Below are 23,233 nucleotides of genomic sequence, written 5' to 3' on the forward strand. Positions count from 1 at the left end.
TCCTCAGATATCGATTTGTATCTTAATCAAAGGAAAAGTGCAGAAATCCAAGATGGCGAGCTTTTTGGTTCCATGTTTGACCTAAAATTCGTTATAAAGGTCCTCTCCGACCCTCAGATATCGATTTTCGATAAAAAATCTAAAATTCAAACCTGCGGCAGCTGTTTTTAATTTTGGTCTCAAATTCATAATAAAAGGCCTCTCGGATCCGCAGATATCGGTTTTCATTTTGATCAGAGCAAAATTTAAAAATCCCATATGCCAGTTGTTTTTTTTTTTTCAATATTGACCTATCAAATTTACATTAATTTATATATGACATATTTCTGTGCCACCTAACTAAACGTCGCAGGTAGGGTTGCCATCTCTAAAATTTGGAAACCAGGACAAGACGCATGAAAACCCCGGATTTTAGAGTCCAGAACCCGGACATGTCAACAGGTTTTTTTAAACAGGGTGTGCGTGTGTCGCGGGCGGCCTAAGGCTTTAATTTTTTAAACCCGGACTACAAATGAAGCCCTCCCAGGACGCCGTCTAAACTAGGACAAATCCGGGGAAACCCGGACGGATGGCAACCCTAGTCGCAGGTGCCTTATAAGATGAACGATACAATGTATTAATTGGTTCGATAAACGAACAAATAATAAGCCTGTTTTAAAAATAATAATAAATTATCATACACAAATATTGCATTTTTAACATGTTCTATATTGCATGAAACCGTCTACTTAGAGTTGGTTTCCATTGTCATGTATTTTCAAGTGACAACGCTACAGCCAATCACAGCGCCTCATTTTATAATAGACCAATCGTAGTTTGGGTGGTTTAAATTGACTAATTATTCATGGTCAAATGAAGTTTCGTGGAAGAAAACACCTAAACTTTGACGAGTTGCAATTGGTTCGTTATGAGTATTGCGTGTTTTAAATGTTTTAATAGTGGGGCCACTTTTACGCTCATATTTTGTTTGACGTTAGTCTTCTATGTTTTTTTCGTTCGCTGCCCAAAACAAATAAAAAAACTACAAAAGTGTGTAAAAAGCTACGTACGTAAGTGAAGTACTTCACTTCAGTGATACTCCTGTAAGTGCACACGGACACGGGACGGGACCCATAAGTACACATATAATATTAATATGCAACCGACGAGCTTGTCTGAATATTACCAAAGTGAGTCAATAAATTTTTCGTGTTATGGCTCTATCAAGGTGTCAACACCTTACACCACCGAACGGGCGCGGATACAAGGGGGGGGGGGGGCATAGGGGCAATGGCCCCCCCCCTAAAACCCTGGCTCTCACATTACTAAATTGAGTAAATTTTATTTTCTGTGCAAAAATATATGATTTTCTCAAAATGGCCCCCCCCCTAAGCCAAATCTTGTATCCGCGCCTGCCACCGAACACCGAATCATCAATGATTCTGCCAATGTCGAAATTGGATACGGCTAGTATATGAATCTTATCATATTATATACGGTCTTAGACAGTGTTCGGTGGAGTATCTGATCAATCTGCAAAGAAATACAAATTACCACTAACTAACAGACTACATACAACTATTAAACAATATGAACACTATAGGTACAGTACAAATTAGTTTAGTATTAAATCTAGGAACTTATTGTACAATAATATGATACATACTACAATATAAGATAATTTTTAGCTAGGAATTTATTCAAATTACCACAAAACGGAGTATACTTAAACTAAAGTTAGTAAAAAGTTAATATTTACTGGACGGCTAATCTCACGAGGAAGAAAATCATATAGGATAACGTATTTTAGGACACTCCACTAAAATAGGTATGATTTGTAGTACCCTCGTCCAGTCCACACTCACAGATCGAGCTGTCCCTTATCCTCATTTTGGCCAAACGCACAGGGGAACAAATGAATCCAAGGCGAAGCCTAATAATATTTGCTGTGATTAATTTTGAAAACCCCTTGTTCTTGAAAAACCATGGTGTGTAATGGGATTCATGGTTGCAAGCTACCATAGTGTATGCTACTTCCAGTTTTACAAGACTCTTGCCACACTTTATTCCATTTTTCATATTTGTTATAAAGGTCTCATAGAGGATCTTATATCACGAGTAAAACATTTATTATCTAATATCAAGCCCTGTTGTATAGCTGATTTAGCACAAACATCTACTATTTCGCGGTCACCATCAGCTTCTTAACACCAATAAAAATAACAGAAAAAAGACCGTTAAGAAATATACATTATATTCAAAACCGATTCTTAATGTATGCATTTTTAATATAGACATGATGCTAACATTGACGAAATATACAGAAAGGTTTGCTGCCAATAGATATCTATGTTGATGCGTCATCTACATCTTTATACGCAACAGCGCGTCCAACGGACAACTTCTTTACGACCGACCATGTCACTCACTTTTTAATTTATCGGTCCAATAGGTTATGTCATGCTCTTAAACGAAACTATGCTAGAATAATTTGTCAAAATCGAATTAACAAAACTTTAACAAAAAAGGTAGGATATCTTCTAAGATCGTAAACATAAGATTAATGATTTAAGATTTTGACAAGGTGGCGTATCGATGTGGCGCCACCACACCACTAGCGCAGGAGTAGAACGTTAAGCAGGCGGGATCGTTGCACCGACTAGCGGTGCAGCCTTCCTTTCCACTCTCGGAGCCTCATGCCGATTCAATCTATTGTTGCCAAATATAGGTGACAAGTTACATTTAGCACGGCGTGAATAATTCATACTAACTGAGATTAAACACCAAGTTCCCGAAGCGACTACGCCATAATTCATACCGCTGACAACTACAACGGGTGGTCCGGCCGCAATGCAATTCCGTCGCCCGAGGACGGTATCAGAAGTGTATGGCGTTTCTAGTCATAAACACAGGTGCGATAAGTATCGGGACGCGGGCAATGGGTGGTCGAAGCGAAATTCGGCGCAGCACTCAGGCTCCAGACCGGTTCTGGGAAGGCTCGGCGGCGGCTATTGTGTCTGCCCTCCTCCGCCACACGCACCGCTTCATTACGACTCGCGGCTCGCGGCCCGAGGACCTCTCGCAAGCCTTATAAAACGACGTGTGATTACACGACTTCATAATACCTTCCAATTCTAATTATTAGGCTTCAATATGCCCTAATACAAATCTTGTTTCTAAAATAGGTGAAAACGTAGACATAAATAGGTAGGCGTCATCTAATGTGATAAAGCTTATGATAATCCGAAAAAAAAAACACTGACCCTTCGTCACAGTCTAACAGGTTGCCCAAAAATAACATGTAAAAAGCTTTTCAAACGGCAAACAGCGCCGCCGCTGGCGATGGCACAATAGACTAGGAATAATATCGTCCACCTAATCTCTTTTTCGTTACCGGCGCACCATATTTCATTCTGGCAGCCATTGTCAATAACAACCGAGGTCAGAGGCAAATAGGAGTAAAAGAACTTCCACTTTTGTTTTCTTTTTCGAACACTCAAACAAAATAAACTCCGGAGCAGCCGCTTGAACGCGCCGCCTTTTAAAATTCAAATTCTAATACCTTTTTTTAATACATTTTCTATCCCATCTTTTCATTAATATATTATGTTGAGCGCGGACTGTCAATTTTAGTTTTTTTAACGTCAAGTTCGTTAGAACTGGTACCTACCTGAGCAGCAGCACCGGTGGGCGGTCAGCGGCGGCGTGTGAAACACCATAAAATATAAATACCTAATTGTAGAGCACAGAGAACCATTAACCAAACAAGCATGTGTCAAACACGTTCATAATAGATGGTTTTAAATAATAACTTATGTTAATATGATAATTTTGTTCAATTAAACAATTTCTGTTCTAAATAAAGCGTTGGCGTTGCCGTCTTGATTTTTTTTCCTTTTGGAAGGAGTGCCAAATTGATAAGTCTAATGAATACATCAGAGCGGAGGCAGCACATAAGTTATTAATTGGTGTTTCATACGATCACCCACTGAGCTGTGCGTCGACGCACAGCTCAGTGGGTAATCAATGATCACATTTAGATTCCGGTGCCTATATTATTTGTCCACAAACATACAGCTCGGTTCTAAACTAAAATTATTCTCTACTAGCAACTAGGAAGTACTCTACGACCGCTACGTAGACCAAATCAAGATCATAAAATAAACGGTATTGCTTAATCTTTTATAAAAAGATCGACAATTTGACTGTAAACATTAACAGATAATATATAGAACCATTTCTGATAAGCGTCATAAGATTTAAATTATATATATGTGTGTGTATAATTAATGTTCGTCCTGTTAAGGTAAAAAATATTAGAATAAGGTTTTAGGGAAGGTACTTACAATATGTACTTATGAAGCAATAATGTCAGGAAAAGAACTTCACTACAGAACAAGGTATCCTGACGTGTTTTTTTTTTTTTTTTACTTTCTAGATCTGTCTCGAAATCGAAAGGCACATTGACCATGATGGTTGGATTTCAAAGCCTGTAGAGCCGGAAGGTTGGAACGCCCTAGTAAAAGAATCCTAAACGTTTTTTATCTCTGTGGACTGTCCTGGGATCACAATAGAGATTGTTGACTCTATTTAAAATAAATTATTTCACACCACGCACCAGGTAATAATTAGAAAAACTTAGACTAAATCGGATAGAACTAAAAAAGTGACTTGACCGTGATGTCACTTCTGCGGGTTTAAATTACATACTGGCTGATAGTTTTGACAGTACCAAAAAAGAAATTGATATGACTAGTAGGAAAGTCCCCTACTGGACGGGCAAAGTACACGTACTTTTCATGAAAGCATTGAGCAAGCCCAAGGTGCTAAGTGGGTCGCCTTAATAATTAATCATAATCATGATTCCGGCATACCAGATCTCAAGTAAGCAATTAGACGGTGGCAATCTGAAAGGAAATTGGCAATTGACCCCTCAGTTGACCCTGCAATTGCTGGCCAGGCATGCCAACTGACAACCAGAAACGTTCTACTGTCTGTTATTGAACGGGGCACGTGATACGAGTATGAGAATGCAAATAAAACGTACCTAGTGTAGTGTCACAAAAACTTTGTATAAAACATATACTCACTTCACAAGTGCGAGACGCGATTGAAATCAGTAAACACCCCAGGAATTTTAATAGGGAAGATGGTTTTTAACTTATCGCCAACTTGGGGACCAGTGATCCAGAAGTTAAAGCGAAAGGATCGATCTTCGGATGTAGCGAGTGTTGCGTGTCGGACTATTGACAATATTCTTCTTCCTCGCGTTGTCCCAGCATTTTGCCGCGGCTCATGAGAGCCGGTGGTCCGCTTGACAACTAATCCCCAGAATTAGCGTAGGCACTAGTTTTTACGAAAGCGACTACCATCTGACCTTTCAACCCGGAGGGTAAACTAGGCCATATTGGGATTAGTCCGGTTTCCTCAGGATGTTTTCCTTCATCGAAAAGCGACTTGTAAATATCAAATGATATTTTGTACATAGACTCCTAAAAACTCATTGGTACGAGCCGGGGTTTGAACCGGGACCTCCGGATTGAAAGTTGCACGCTCTTACCGCTAGGCCACCAGCGCTTCTGTCGGAAGTGTCGGACTATTGACAATGATTAACATAGTTCAATTGTGTAGTGGGTGGTTTGAAATTGTGATGTCTCAACTTCAAAGACTTTTCGCCTACACTCTGTTTAGACTTTCCTGGGATATCAGTTATCCGCAACCATGACCGGTATAACTGCGTCAAAATGTAGGAAACTGGAAACTAAATAAATTCTCGATTGACCCGAGATTTTAGGCAATACCGTTACATCTTTGCAGGTTACTGTTACAATTGATTTTCTCTACAACATTTTTTGTAGTTTAATTAATAAAAGATTAGATCTATTGTATCATCTAGCCAACTGTCCCAGATTCCCCTAAATGTAATTCTCATGACTTGCCGACATAAACTCGTCAACTAGTGCACGAAATATGAGTAACTAGGTGATGTTATTGTGAAAATGATGTAATTATAATTAGTTGTAAATATAATGCGTAACTTGCTCGTCCAGCACGGGACAGATTCCCACAGCCCACAGACAACAACCTTCAGTTTATTATGTCATTAGTATGAAAGAAATAACAATTCTGTCAAGTTGCAGTATTATATCATAAACTTTGTCGATAAGGATCTGTTACGATAAGATTATTTATGGGCCTTTTGAGTTTTGATTAATTGCGTTTACGCTTTTAAAAGTAATGTATTTCAATATTGCAATTGCACGGGAATTTCATAAAAGATTTACAGCTTCAATATTGCTATTTTATGAGTTTATGACTGACCAAAATAAACTTCTGAAAATCCGATCTCTAAGTTTCATTGAACTATTATTACTACGTATAGAACCGGCACAGAGGACCAGTATTTGGCGCCATGAGTTGTTGTTGTTTTGACAACAAACAATAGAAGCGAAGCGTGAATCTCGCGACCTAAACGCGTAAGCGCCATGATTTTTTACGGCGCTTTCGACGTTTTGGTCGCGTGGTACAGGTTGCATTGCGACAATTTCATTGTTTGGTATGGTTTCTCTATTGTAATAATAACTCAATGCTAAGTTTACGTAAAAATATTATGTGGAGTTAGGTATAGTTGACTCCTTAAGGCCCCGTGGCCGTAGGTTCAGGTTCTTCTCTCACTTAGCGTAAGCGTGAGCGATATGGATGTGCTTGCCTGGGATTTTTATTATTTTTGTACATTTTTAGGGTTCCGTAGCCAAATGGCAAAAAACGGAACCCTTATAGATTCGTCATGTCCGTCTGTCTGTCCGATTCTGTCACAGCCACTTTTTTCCGAAACTATAAGAGCTATACTGTTCAAACTTAGTAAATGGATGTATTCTATGAACCGCATTAAGATGTTTACACAAAAATAGAAAAAAAAAAACAATAAATTTTGGGGGTTCTCCATACTTAGAACTGAAACTCAAAAAATCTTTTTTCGTCAAACCCATACGTGTGGGGTATCGATAGGTCTTCACAAATGATATTGAGGTTTCTAATATCATTTTTTTCTAAAATGAATAGTTTGCGCGAGAGACACTTCCAAAGTGAAAAAATGTGTGTCCAAAGTGGTAAAATGTTGAACAAGATCTAGTAAGTAGATTTTTTTTTAATACGTCATAAATGGTACGGAACGCTTCATGCGCGAGTCTGACTCGCACTTGGCCGCTTTTTTATAAAATATTATGATATTGCCGATTTTTAAAAACAATTATCATATTTTTAGCTTTTGTGCAAAATTTGTTATAATTTTTTTAAGGTGTATGTTAGATCTACTTAGTGATTTATTTTTCTATCGAGAGAAAGTCAAAAACTCAGGATTCGAATCGATGAAGTCCCTCGAGAAAGGCCTTAAGATTGCTAATTAATTTTTTGGACTATTTGCCAGCAGTATTGTGATCTAAAAAAGCGCCACGGCTTTTCAAAAACTGCGCTCTTTGAACTTTTGGCACGAGTAAAGTAACATTGTGGGTTTTTTAGCATTTATAATTTTTGATCCTCCGTTCACAATATTTTTTTTTTTTTAAGTAAAACTGTTTTTTTTGTTTGTATCAATGTATTTAGTATAATAGGTAATAGGTACTAATATTTACGCTTTTTAGTATTATGCAATACGATTTAAATGAAATGACATGTTACGATTGTTGTAAAAAATAACATCATCATCATCGTGTTGTAAATACATACTTGTTTATAAACAGAGCTAACGTGTGTATTGGTCACGAATCCGAATCATTTACAAACATCCGGGGCGCGTGATCAATAGATAATGAGCATAAATATATATATAATGTAATATAAATTGCATGCGCATTTACAGTTTGGAAAGAGGCTTTTCGCATTTGCAATAATACTCGAAGTGACATGAGGAAACCGAAAGATTTTAACAATGTATTCATGTACCACTAGTGTAAATTTATTCGATAGCGAAACGTGACGTACGCGTTTGCGTTAAGTCTCATTTTCTATGGGATTTTGAGTTTCCGAAACGTTCCGCTTGGCGCGCTGTTTCTAAATCCCATACAAAATGAGACTTAACGCAAACGCGTACGTCACGTTTCGCTATCGAATAAATTTACACTAGGGATTCTGATCACATGTAGAAACTAAAATGTCATATAAACTTTTCTGGATTTCGCCTAGTTCCAGAGTTAATACCAATTTAAAAAAAAAACTTTTTATTGTAACTTAGTGGAAAACGCCTTTTAATGGCGATGATGCCATTATGGGGCGTTGTCTAAATATAGTAAATATTCTTATTGATAGATGTCAAAAAGTGACAAACAACCTTTGCAAAACCTAGGTTTTACAAAATGAAACCAGAAAAATTCATTTTCAGTGCCAGTTTTACCATAACATTTCACTTTTTATGTACAAATACATAAAAAAAATTGTTTTTTTTTTTACTTCAACTCATACAATTTTTTTCCTTTCTTTTGACCTCAGATGTGCGTGGTTAAAATCTTTCGGATTCCCCGTGTTACACCGTGTATATGACCTAATTAGTTAAAACCATAGACATAAGTAGGAATCCTGGGTTTACGCAAGTTAGGTAAAAGGAGAATTTTTTACATCGTTTAACTCAAAGAGCATATAATCACTACGTTTTAAACTACTCACTCTTTAATTAGCGATTAAAGTGAAAATATCTTCACCAGCTCACCCAGCCCTAAAAGTATATTTTGTTTCAATACGCGTATTTCAAATATTGCCCATCAGGAACGAACTTCGACATTTTCTTCTTTCTTCAACCTTGAATTTGCTAACACAATTCCAAGTATGACCCTCGTTCTTTTTTCTTTCCTGATGCAAAGGCTGTCTATCGCGATCCAGCGTGGGGATCCGAAGGGGCGCGGGACGTGTTGTTTGAAACTGCGTCTTGCGCAGAACTATTGCGTGTGCATTAATGTATTTCGGGTAAGTTACTAAATTTACGACCTCGCTGCGTTCTGGTCACTAGCTAGTTATTTAGTGCCCAATCTTTACCGCACGTTTCCGTCCAGTGCCTGTAATCTTTGCGCCGCACTCTTCATAGACCAATGGAGGATGTAATTTAAAGAAATTGCCTCAATGACTTGCTACAGAAAGATATTACAACCTTACATTATATATAAAGGCCTCTTTCAACACAGGGGGTTTATTAATTAAGACGAAAGTGGAGACCCCACGCGGAATACCGTTTTCATACAAACTTAGTCCTCATTTTCAGAGAAGTTCTGCAATATTAAACGTAAAATAAACATCATTCATATTTCCATCAACAATGAAGTCATCAATCATACCTATCGATACAAATTGAAGATTCTGACATTTACGCACAGTAAGTTTTAATAAGAATTAGCAATTGGTACTTTTACTAAATAAAGTCGGGTAAATAGCCTAATATACATTTATTTATGAAATAAACAATTATACCCAAATTATACGCGAAAGAGGCCGGTTTTTATTTAGTTAACGTTTTTTTTTGTTGTCGTCAGATTTCGATTAAATTCGGAGGGTAGATAGAGTACATATAATGAGTCCATATTCTGTACAACAAACTTCCTCTGTGATACGAAAACATATGGAATTTTCGAAATTTACATAGGTAAGTACATTTTTTTTCTCAAATTGCGATTTCTCACAATGAGAAGCTCTTCAAACTCACCAAATTTTATTCAAATCTAATCAAATTTTGACGAAAAAAAACGACATCAAAATAGAATCGGTCCAAAGCGGAAAATTATTCATACCACGTTGTTCCTACGCGGTGACTTTTTACTAGGCCGTCTGCAGCTCTACCTAGCCTAGCGTAAATAAACGCGCCGCTTATCAGACATACAAAACACCGAAACATCAAAATAAAATTAAGCCCAAAACATATTTCCTTGGACGTATATCATTCAAATCAAAAGAATCTTAAATGCCCAATTTTATATTACGTCGTCTTCATCATCGTTCGGGTGTACTTCTATTTAATCGAACGAACTAACTTGCAACTAAAGCCGTTGGGAATAAAACTGTATCTATAAATTGTTGAGTTTTTGCTGCCTCACCATGGTACGCAGGTACGCAGACTACGCACCTACTTACTCGTATCATATTCTTAGTATTCTTACCGTCTCTTTACCGCAATGTATGTCCGTACAAGTTGTTTATTGCGGCCGGACAGTGCAACGAACTATTTAGAGCAGTGCGACATCGGGTTCCGAGAAACGCACCGTCTCGGCCAAGAGCCAGGGCACAGAATAGATAAGTTTTTTATACATTATGATAGTAGCATAGTAGTACATGCGTAGTAAGCACTAAGGGCCGTATCACACTGGCGATTTGCGAGCGAGTTGAGGCGAGACTGCGTACTAAGGTACTGGGATTCTTTGAAAATACGTTACGCGTTCACGGCGAATTCGTTGCGCGCTCGCCTCGCTTTCAACTCGCTCGCAAATCGCCAGTGTGATGGGGCCCTAAGCAGTATGCAGGGATCGGAACCGGTTTTTTGGAAAAACTTTGAAATAAACATATATTTCGGTTTATTTTATACTCCAAATATAGGACTCGGTTGAGTTTTTAGATAACGACTTCGTATTATGAGATTGCCCAATTAGAAATGAAATAATTAACAAAGAACGAAAAAATACCGTTTTCGTTCCCATACAAAAAATACCGGTTTCCGATCCCTGGCAGTATGTACTTGTTGTTTACAGGGAAATTCTGCTGAAATCAAAGTAAATTTAAACGAAAAACACGCTAATAGCTTAATACCTATCAATATCATTGTACCCACTACCTAATGATATAAAAACATTAAGAACCATATAATTTAAGGAACATTATATAGCTTGATACCATGCATAGAAATAATAAATTGTTACCATTTATTGAAACGTAGGTAACTATTCGTATAACCGGTCTAAAATGACTTAATAGGCGATGACGTACCTCGACGAATTAATAACAACATCAGGTTCTACATCATTATGCTTGAGGGTTTAGACAATGACTTTGACAACAAAAACCTATTGTTGATTAAGACAGACTATGAGCTGCTTACACTGATCACGCATAATTTAGAAATATCTGGGAGACCGAGCTTAGCTCGGAAAACATATTCAAATTCAAAACAGCGCGTTTTCCCAGAGATAAGACCCAGCTAGATCGATTCTTCGCCCCCGAAAACCCCCATACTGCAAATTTCATCGAAATCCTTAGAGCCGTTTCAGAGATTCCCGAAATATATAAATATATATATATATATATATATATATATATGTACAAGAATTGCTCGTTTAAAGGAATAAGAATAACTGGGAGACCGAGCTTTGTTCAGAAATCTTATAAAAACTCAAAAATGCTCGTTTTCCCAGAGATAAAACCTAGCTAGGTCGAACTTTCGCCCCTGAAAACCCCAATGTAGCAAATTTCATCGAAATCCTTGGAGCCGTTTCCGAGATCCCCGAAATATATATATAATATATAAGAATTGCTCGTTTAAAGGTATAAAATTAAGAAGTTTGTCCCCTTATAACTATTAAAACATGTCAATTTAAGTATATTGTCTATGTACTCGAAATAAGATTATAATTAGGTTTATGGTAAATAAGTATGTGCTTAGCGTAAAAGTTAAAGAAAAACCATTTTTGAAAGTACGTTTCTGAAAATGCATAAACGCAAAACGCAACGTTCTGATCTGACGATATTTGTTTATGACTGCTTTGTCTGTCAAACAAAGACATTTAGATTTAGAGATTTCTACAGTCACTATCTCACTAATTTTTGGTTATCTTTACAATTTCTTTATAAAAGCGTATATATTTATACTTTTGGTACCAGTAACACCAGAGCCCGGTAAAAACCACTTAAAACTAGGTCTCGTTTAATATTCTAGAAGAATGTTTAGGAAGGCTACCGCGAGGACGAACCGACTAATGCCCGCGAATGTCTATTTCTGTTGTGTTGTCACGCTCACGATTAATTCCGTGCGACTCGCGCTGATTAGACATATGGCCTTAAATATGTGGACGGTGGCATTTGTGCGGCAATAATGGTGTTGTTATGATTACTGATGATGTAGTGCTGATTATAATTAACAATCAATTTGGTTTTAACAACCAACTGATACTTTATTTCATTTTCATTGTATTAGATGGGTTTGTTTTCTTTATTTACTCGCATGCGTACGTGCATGGCGCAGGTGTTCATTGATAAAATCTATAATATATCGTCAGTAGGTAACTAAAAACTGCTGTCAACACAGGTCTTGGTAACTTCGAGCACACCCGACTTGAAGATCTTGACGCCAAACGAAAAACTCGGCCCAAGCCCTCCTACCATTACACATACGTATAACGCATCTGGGCAACTGTGTTTCGTGTTGCCGGAATACGGAACTAAAATAAGTAACATTTTTTTTTATAGACTGCTTACATTTTTTTTCTAAAATTGTCACTAGCCCTAAAAAAAAACTATTTCTTTTTCAGTCAAGAAATAATTCAAGGCTAGATGTCTACATTACATTTCATAATATTCATACTCTCGTAAAATAGTAAGTACTCACTCCCTTCTCCGTCAGTCGAAGAGAAACGTAGTAAAATCGAGATGAAAATTTGAAAACTAAGAAATTACAGATTATAATTAAGAGAACCTTACCAAGGCAAAGAAACTCTAAGTCCAAACCCCGAAAGAAACTTTCGAGATGCCCGTCAAAAATCACTATATGAACGGTATCGTAGCGGAAACCAATCTTTATAATCAGCTGCAATACGATGGATAATTTAAGGCAACATAAAAGCGGCGAATTCAAGTAAAGCTACACGTACAACAGCTGCTTTATCCACCTCTAATCTTACAACTAAGCTACATCCAAACATAAACGTTATTACACACACAACAAGGCCGCTTTTAATGGTATAAGAAGCAGTGAGATAAGAGTTTTACAGAAGTATGGTTGATAGAGGCGGTCAGACACAAATAACAGGTCTGGAAGAAGCTCTAACGAGCGACCGTCGGCGGCGCGAGTTCGGTTGCTTCAAAATAAGTAAACAGCGGCTTGCGGCACCTCAAAGTCAGAGTAAAGCTGAGTGTCCACTACACAGTATGTTACCATTCTCATCGTAAACATTTATCGTAATGACATATACAATATAAGGTAAGATTTCTTTTTCAGGCTATTTTCCTGGCTAGGCTTCCTTATCTGGGAAGTCTGGAGTGGAACCAAGCAAGAATCTCAAGACCGATTGGCATGAAAAAACACTGTAGACGGCCTCTGCCTCATCGAAGGGACTATATGAGCTGAGGATCTGGTCAAGATTGCAGGGTAGTGTGGGAGGCCATTGTTCAGCCGTAGAAGATTAGGTGTCAGCTGATATGACGATCTGTAATTTGGGCATATCAACAGTCTTTTGGAACAGTAATCAGAAGATTATTTTAGTGAGTACAGACCTTAAGCACTTTACTGCATATAGCCGAAGACGAAACAGAATACATTAACGATCGATCGATAAAACCTGCAAATTGCTTCACGGTCTCATTTCTGGGAAGTTCGGATCAATCGCTTCAAAAGTGGGCGGCATAAGTGAATGAATATGGCCGACTGGCCGGAACAGAGTTAGAATAGTTTAAGCGGCTAAGTTATAGGGAAATCAAGGTTAGGTATATCTAAATATTTCATTATAGCAAATAAACTATGTACTACTCAATTTACGTATCATTTTATTTTACTTGGATATTCAGTACATGCTTCTTGGTTGCGAAATGATATAGTACAGTCAGCTGGAGAGACAACTAACCCCCCCTGGATAGAAATTTGTTTGCAGGGGCGGTCAACTATCTCTACAGCTGACCGTGACCGTACATAGATAGCTACAGCGAAACAGCAGGTATCACTTTACAACTGAATTATGCAGCTGCAATCAATGACAGATAGGCCAATTCGAGTTTTAGTTTTTAGTCGATCTGTTTCCGATATGATACTGATCTGTCAGTGTCAAAAATGATATAGAATTACTACCTATAATTATGACCTAAACACGTCTTAACAAAAATCTGCCAGCAGGAATGAATGGAAGTAATTATGATCTTACGTAAGTATTTATAAGTAATTATTTTGTTCATCGAGTTTCTAAGAAATCAGAATCGAGTAAAGCCCCGACTACTTGCAGATAAGTATAGTAAGTAGGTATTAGGTAGAATAGATATAAATTATGAATATTACATTTGTCTCTTAATAACGTACTAATAAATAATTAAATATGGATTGTTGGCCAACTGCTATATTAAACACACAATAAGAGATTATAAATGTAAAACAATGCACGTATCCTATACATAAAATTACGAACCATATATGGACTCTCTTATCATGATTCCGCAATCTCTGCATTATGGAGCATTTAAGAAGATATGCGGTATTCGTATAAAGGTTATTTTAAGTCTAAAATATACTGTCATAGACCCACATTTTTAAATTAAGCAATTGACCGTAAGTCGACTGTCAACTAGACAATATGACCCCAGAGGAACGAAATTAATCGCAAGAGCTTAGTCTGCAATGCCAGGCCAGGGTTTTATCCTCGGCTTGTTCATTGGAAAAAGTGGAATTTTCTCTAAAGAACTAAAAGCTACTTCGTTCCTAGGTGGCGTTAACATATTTTTAACAAAGCTCTATTTTGTATGCCCTTAGAACAAACACGGTTAAGATTTCAAGAGTAGGCAAGCGTCGAGAATCTGCCCAACTCAGTTGCCCAAGTAACACTGTGTCAAACTAGCAAAGACAAGTAAATATAGCTCTTTAAAAGTTTGTAACAAATTATGCACAAAAGCTAAAAATATGAACATTGGTTCTAAAAATCGGCAATATCATGTTTGAGGGAACGTATCGATTACTTTTTATTTTAAACAGGGCGTACAAATATTTAAATTTAGAAACATGATACCCAACCCAAGGCACGCACTTCCATCTTGGTCACGCTTACGCTCAGTGAGAGTGAGAAAAGAACACGAACTTAGCGGGTCGAAATCAGTATCGGTATGGTTCTTGATCTTGATGCTATATGTTAGCGCGGCACCAGGGCCAGCCGCCACGCCAGCAGGGTGCAACAATACCCGCCGCGGCCGTGGGAAAAGGATTGCCATTCTCATGCTCTCTGAGCATATAAACTCGGGTAGACCAATATAACTGTCACCTCGAGGTCCATAATAATTATGCGTAATTGGAGACCCAGATTACATATACTAGTGCGCGTCCGGCCATGCGGTTACAAAACAGATCAGTACCCCTAGTGTAAATTTTATCGACATCATAACGTGACGAACGCGTTTGCGTTAAGTCTCATTTTGTATAGGATTTTAAGTTTCCAAAACGTCCCGCTTGGCGCGCTCTTTCTAAATCCAATACAAAATGAGACTAAACGCAAACGCGTACGTCACGTTTCAAAATCGAATTTATTTACACTAGGGGTACAGGGTTCAGTACCCCTAGTGTAAATATTTTCGACAGCGAAACGTGACGTACGCGTTTGCGTTAAGTGTCATTTTGTATGAGATTTTTGACTTTCCAAAACGTCCCGCTTGGCGCGCTGTTCAAAAACCCATACAAAATGAGACTTAACGCAAACGCGTACGTCACGTTTCGCTATCGACTAAATTTACACTAGGGGTACAGACTTGAAACTTACGAGTTATTAAACTCAAATAGTTTGCCTGAATTGCTTGTCTCGCTATATTGCCATTCATTACTATAACTCGCAACGCAATTATCCTTCCTACATCCGCACGATATTATATGTTTTTGGGAAACGTCTACAGTTTAAGATATAGAAGATGTAGCGACGAACAATGGTTAGTATACAGGGTGTTTATTTAGTCACCTGCAATAATTTTCGGGCTGAATATATAGGTCATACTGAGCAACTTTTACTATGAGAATAACCCCGAAACCGCGAAAAATTTACTCTCCCATAGAAAATGTCAAGGTCAGACAGCCAAAATATATGAAAAATATATTTTGTTTTCGATTTTGTAATTGGCCCCATAGTAAAAGTTGCTCAGTATGACCTAAATATTCACTACGGTAATTATTGCAGGTGACTAAATGGACACCTTGTGTTATGCCTTAAGCACACGCAAGTCGGCTAACCCCAAAAGAAAATAATGATGTCATAACGGATCGGCAATGATATGACCTACAGATGATAACAAGTCAACTCATCAAACAGGGGAAGAACTGCTAACTGGATTTGCTATCTCGAAGAAACATATCGCAAATAAAACAGCTACAGCCAACAACGATCACTCATTTGCCCGATCTCCTCTGAAACGACCACAATGAAGAAATATTCGGTGACGGGAAACAATTTGACGATCAAAATACACGAGAACAAAACACGACTACGGATTATAGGAAATAACAATAATGTGGAGGCCGATAAGAACGAAGGCGAAATACAAATGGTTGGAGTGAACTGCACTGTGACGGTTCACCAGAATTCGGGAACCATCAACCTGGTCACCGATCTTTGGAAAGAAGAAAACAAGATATTAGTTATTGCAAAACAGGACATGAAAATGCCGACAAAAATGACATTTATCGGAAAGCTAAAGCAGAAGTTAAGAAAGAATATATTCATATGGTGACAAGTGTAGTGAATTGTGTTCTGTGATGTACCCGTGTGAAATAAACTTTCATTTTAAAATACGCAAAATTAACCCTTAATAAAATAGAAATGTGTCCAAAATTAAGCCAATTTGAACCAATTTTTTTTTTCATAGAGTCGAAATGATGGTGGATAATATATTTACGACATACAATATAGAGCTTTGTTTTTAAAAAAAAAAAATATAGTCGAAATGATGGTGATAAATATATTCCCCTTGTCTTATTAAGGATTAATCATTATCTATGAAATAAGCACACTTGTGTTGCACTTGTTATCTCGTCAGAGACAGCCTTGATATTTGCAGTGGTAAAAGGAATTCCTGACGGATAACCGTTTGGAACAACTGTGCTTGGAATGTGGTAGATAAAGACTCTTTGTGTTCACGATAAACTTACGTATGCATTCAATTGCAATGCATAATTTACTCTTGAGGAATTGTGTTTTGCTGGCTCATACTTATCATGATACGTTATTAGCAATAAAAAAAATATTAAAAAGCGCTAAAATGTTTCGCCATTTGTAAGTTAAATGGCAAAACATTTTAGCGCTTCTTAAATTTTACTTTATAATCAAGCTAAATACCTATTTAGATACTTTTGGCTTACGGTAAAATTTAAAATAGCTGCAGTTACTAATGCTCGAGGGCTACTCCCAGTATAAACTAACTATAATGTTATAGTCCTCAAATTAAGGTTATACATTCCGGTGCAGGTTATTATTCCGTAGCTGAATTCTTAGATGAATAGCCTATTAATGTATTATGTTTAATTATTCTTTATAATGACATGTTTTGTATTTTTATTGTTGTATCTTCCTTTGTACTAATGTAATTATGTTTGACATCCATCTTGCACCTATGTACCTAATAAAAATGTAACACTGACAATGTATTATTAATACAAATAAACGAATATGAATATGAATATGCATTGCCAACCAGCAGATGGGTTTATTCAAAAACCTCATCCACATCTTATACTTGTTTTACGTTTTTATTTCTTCCAACGCTATGTGAAGTAAATTGATGATAACATTGATGACGTATACGTATAACCATCTTCTCTTGTATATGATTTTTTATTGTTTGACGCGTGTAATTGTATTGTACATTTTAGCTATGAGCACTTTACAAATTATAGCGATCCAACGGCACTAAACGTCAAAGGTTATTTTTGCACAATCTGGTGACTACAAAGACCACGGCTACAATTAGTTGGAAACTTTCAATGTCAAGACTATCCTCGATGTTAGTTAATCGCTGTAACATCCGCAACCCGAGCAGGTGTGACGTCACGCCAACCTGTTGCCGAACTATCAAAATTAGATAACGGCGATGGGAGACTTTCACTCATCGACTGATTTCACTTTCCCCTCGCGGCCGGCCCACTAATGAGACGGTTCGATCTTGCGCAATAACAAAGAGAAGTCGCATCGAACAGACTAGCTTCACTTAAGTATATCAGCTGCTATCTCTTTTCAACTTCAACCATGTCGGAAAAGGATAGGACTAGAATAAGAGGGACCACTTTATTGGTGTCAGCCAAAAGCGGGATAGACTCCGATATGTGGGGCGACTTGACATTTCCTTAACCGAAATGCAAAAATATAACGACTTACATGAAATCAAGCATTATGTTTGTATTCTATAGCCTTCTCGAATTTGCAACGAAAGTAGATAAGTAGTTATACCAGCAAATGAGGAACTGAAACGAAGGCCCAAGGTAACGACGCAAGAATGTTCACGATAAATATATCGGTTAGTTAGTTTTATCAAGATAGAGTACTAAAATAATGCAATGTCGCAAAAACACGTGGCTGTTTGCCAAATACAAAACCAATCAATAATGTGTCAAACGCAGCACAATATTTTGTGGGCCCATTTTATGATGGATTTTTTAATTTTATATTATGTGACCAGAGGCTGAGAAATTAGAGATATTATAGGTTATTTCAATTATTTTCTCGACGTTCCAACAGAGAGTTTTCGTAGTGTATTAGTTAAATCATAAACATATTGACGTAATTTTTGGATACGTTTGAGTTGAGTAAAATAATTTATAGAACTACCGTCTACAAAGACTGCAATTTGTGAAATTACCTGTTGTTTTCAAAAGTATACAGAAAAGTCAGAAAACAAAGTATACACTCGCCTATTCATTTACAGAAATAGCAGGATTCATTTGAAACCAGCAGTTTGGCCTAGTTGCTTCTCAGATCTCAGTCGGCCTACATGGATGAAGAGAAATGAATCCAGCTCATTAGCTTACAATGTAATTTGCGGTTTAATACTCTACTTATTTGTGATTGTTTTAGTTTAGGTACTATAACCAGCCCATGGTTAATTTTTGGCATTATTTTTTCTTAGGAACTGAAAATAAATATTGATTAGTATTAGTAATACCTATTGGATTATCTTTAAGAATGTTTACTCACTACCACTACCGTTTTGAAATTCAATCCTTGACGTATAGAACGTTGGAGGAGCCATGCGTCAAGGTATTGTGAAAATCTACCTTAGCTTTACATGAGTCATCGCAAAGTAATCGCAAATCATTGAAGATCCGTGTTTGAGGTCATTAAAAATTGTGGAAAGTGTCAGTGTGTACTGAGTGACAACTTATCAGACAAATTAATCTAAGTAAGAAATTTAAGCAAGAGATTTGAAAAATGAGAAGAACACTGATTAATATATATAGGTACGATGCTTTCTGTCTATACTTAGCATATCCTGTATACATTACATTGGGGCACAGGGGCACTGAGCAAAGCCTAAACGGGCGATTACCATGGTCTACTTATTAATGGTGGCGATTCCTTTTTATGGCTTAAATTGATCCGCAACCTATAAGCAAGAAATGAAAAACTTATCTCAATCTTAAATGGGCACACATAGTAGCTTCCCAGAAATAGGGAAGTCGAGACAATCGGCCTAGATCCCACATCTCTACTCGACCACGGATGGGTTGCTCGATCTCTGTAACCGAAGTAACTGGGCCACATCCGCTGCAACATACTCGTATTCAACAACATTGACTGACACGTCAACACTGATGTTATATATACTCATTACACTATCGATACAGATTTAACTTCATAGAATGTTTGACGTTATGAGTCAAGATATTTCGCATTACATTTAAAAGTCATGCGTTAAGACTGCTTGGAAGTTGGACGAGGGGAAATCCAACGTTGTCGCGTTGCACGTGTATTTCATAAGTAGGCTCAACGAGGGGGGTGGGGTTAGGGTCGGCAACGCGCATGTAACTCCTCTGGAGTTGCAGGTGTACATAGGCTACGGAGACTGCTTACCATCAGGCAGGCCGTATGCTTGTTTGCCACCGACGTAGTATAAAAGGTAGCCGATCTTTAGGGTTCATTACATTTTACGTTTAGGAGTACGGACCCCTCCCTCACCCCCGTTAAGAAAATGTGACATGTTGTGAAAAGGGGGAGGGGGGTGTCACAAACTTTGTGACGTCACTTTAAACATCATACTAGAAAACTACTTACCAGATCTCGTTCAAACCAATTTTCGGTGGAAATTTGCATGGTAATGTATATCATATTTTTTTTTATATTTCGATTTTTCATTTTGTTATTTTAGAAGTTACAGGGGGGGGGGACACATTTTTTCACTTTGGAAGTGTCTCTCGCGCAAACTATTCAGTTTAGAAAAAAATGATATTAGAAACCTACATATTATTTTTAAAGACCTATCTATAGATACCCCACACGTATGGGTTTGATGAATTTTTTTTTTTTTTTAAATTTTATGAGGTATAAAAAAAAACTACTTACTAGATCTCGTTCAAACCAATTTTCGGTGGAAGTTTGCATGGCAATGTATAAATATTTTTTAGATTTTTCATTCTGTTATTTTAGAAGTTACGGGGGGGGGACACATTTTACCACTTTGGAAGTGTCTCTCGCGCAAACTATTATATTATTAGAAACCTCAATATCATTTTTAAAGACCTATCCATAGATACCCCACACGTATGGGTTTGACGAAAAAAGATCTTTTGAGTTTCAGTTCTAAGTATGGGGAACCCCCAAAATTTATTGTTTTTTTTTCTATTTTTGTGTAAAAATCTTAATGCGGTTCATAGAATACATCTACTTACCAAGTTTGAACAGTATAGCTCTTATAGTTTCGGAAAAAAGTGGCTGTGACATAATCGGACAGACAGACGGACATGACGAATCTATAAGGGTTCCGTTTTTTGCCATTTGGCTACGGAACCCTAAAAACCGACTTCAATGAGGGAGACCGGTGAAAGAAAGATATAATATTAAAAAAATATTTTGATAAAATATAAAATTCAATACCTATTCGAAAAATGTGACGTCACACCAGGGGAGAAGGGTTTGCCAAATGTGACCAAGTGTGACAAGGAGGGGGGAGGGGTCAAAAAACCTAGAAATTCATGCAACGTAATTAATGGATGACCCCTATATGTGTACATATTTAGCATCGCGAACTTTAAGCAAATGATCACCTAGGTACACGATTAGATAAAAATCATGCGATAATAATAATAACTGACTTAGCACTACGACCAACAGTAATAATTTAAAAATTCAAAAAATGTATATGGTCAGGTACGATGCTACCACAATGGCTGGTATAAAATGTTATTTAACATCCTGTGACAGGGGACAACACAATAAATTACTATCAATACTATCATGATGTCCCTGTCACACGATATTGTATAACATTTTAAAACAACCAATGTGGGAGCACCATTATTTAAACAGCTCTATTGATTGGTCATGCTAGTAGTACCTATCTAAATGTTATATTAATTATAATTAGCCCAAACACGGTTTAATTAAGAAAGAGTTTCGTTGTTCAGTTTATAATCATCATCGACAGTTCCATTTCGGTGAGTAAATAATGTTCCAAATTCAAAAACAGAACTGTTTCTGTGTCTCAGGAGAATACATACTTAATGAAATTTTAACTTCCAAAAGAGCTGCCTGGACAATTATCCATCCCTGACGGATGATTGTTGCAATGCTGTATCAAGGGCGGTTGAGACGATCAATGCATTTCCGCACTATACAAGCCTATCGCTTATAACGCTTGTCCTTTTGTGTTTCAGGTTTTCCAGCCACACTTCGTTCACACAGCAGCACGTTCTTCCCAAGCACCGGTAACGATGCCATAGCATTCCATGTTACGCTTGCAAGTCTTTAAATCTTAATATCGGGCGCCCCACAGGTCTTTTTGCATGTGCTATCTGACCCATCAGCACGTACAACATTATTTTGTACTAATTCTACAAGTTCTACAACCTATTCTGAACTTTTATAGAGTAACTAAAAAATTCGAAATTAAAAAAAAAAAACAACTGCTTCTGTGTCTCAGGAGTAAAGAGGGAAGAATAGATTTTCGAGTCCAACGAATTTTTTCCTAATTTTTCTAATTCTCTAACTATTTATGCTAATGTCTTTATTTCAATTTTGTTATTTTTCAATGCTTAGATTTGACACATTATATTTGCACGCTTGCTTGCAAGCAAAATACACATTGTACCTGAATAGTCCTAACACCGTATGTTACTGTATTTTTGCACATAAATAAATGATTGATTGATTGATTGAAAGAAATAACGGTAATTTTTCTATGAAATTCCGTTTCACGAGAAAACGGTTTCCACTAACTAAATCTTAACAAGACACTTGGATTTTTTTGTCGATCGTTACAACATAATATATTGTAGAATTTTTTTTTTGTTTTGCAAATTTTGAATAAATTTAAAACCTAGTTTTTCATTGTGTCAATAACATTCTTACTAAAAAAACATGTAGAATGGAAAATATTTAGAAGTGAAAAAACGTTTTCTCTTTTTGTATGGACGATCACGTGGTATACTTCACTCTTAATAAAACCTTAACTTCAAACAAAACCGCCTGGACAATTATAAACATTACTTTATTGAGTCAATCCATCTTTACGGAAAATTATGAAAAATAAAGGTAGGGCCGGAAATCCGAATTATGATGATTGAAGGGATGTATTTCGTTACTTTAGATGTTCGGTTCATAGTTAAATACGTTTTGAATACAAGGGCTACCTTGCCTAGCCATCTCTAAGATTACTGGGCGAGAGTATAAATACATTCAACTTCGGAACTCTAGGATAAATTTGTCAACAAAAAGCTAGTGGAAATAATGGCACTGCAATAAAAACATGTAAGACGTCGGTGCACGCGCCGGGCGCAGGCCAATGAACGGTGACAGGTGCTGCAGCCAATCCCGGCACTTTATCCGACTCATTTACGAAGATCATAGCGTGTCTTGTGTCCTTTTCTAGCTCGTAAACACCTAGTGTACCTGAGCGAGAGCGCCGACAAGACAGGTTATTTTTAAACTCTGTTGGGATGCAGTTATGTCTGGGCAGCTTTGTTTACCGATCAATCTCTGCTAAGCTTTCCTTTTTAGGATATTACGGTAAATGTGCCTTGTAATTGGTTTACACAAATTATAGTGGTCGGTGGTTTTTATCTAAAAATCCATGTTTTACTCAGAACCGTGCTGCTTTGCTCAGATAAGTATTCCTTTGTTCTCCAACATCT

The 23,233-nt window shown here is 37.1% G+C and overlaps 1 protein-coding gene and 1 long non-coding RNA gene across 6 annotated transcripts in view; one reads left to right on the forward strand and one right to left on the reverse strand.

Moving 5' to 3' along the window:
• LOC133515907 (uncharacterized) overlaps positions 1-22,392 on the forward strand; it is a 76,787-nt gene extending 54,395 nt beyond the window's left edge. The window contains exons 3-4 of one of the 3 annotated variants that reach the window (XR_009799131.1): positions 13,160-18,370; positions 21,758-22,392. This is a non-coding gene — a long non-coding RNA (uncharacterized LOC133515907). Of the gene's footprint in view, positions 1-4,417; positions 6,812-13,159; positions 18,371-21,757 lie in introns of those variants that run through there. The other 2 variants (XR_009799130.1, XR_009799132.1) reach the window with 2 other exon arrangements.
• The window catches only part of LOC133515904 (tyrosine-protein kinase Fer), a 67,039-nt gene that overhangs the window by 36,019 nt on the left and 7,787 nt on the right, over positions 1-23,233 (reverse strand). The gene's annotated exons all lie outside the window — the stretch shown is intronic.

The sequence above is a fragment of the Cydia pomonella genome, chromosome 3, assembly GCF_033807575.1.
Source record: "Cydia pomonella isolate Wapato2018A chromosome 3, ilCydPomo1, whole genome shotgun sequence".
Lineage (NCBI taxonomy): Eukaryota > Metazoa > Arthropoda > Insecta > Lepidoptera > Tortricidae > Cydia > Cydia pomonella.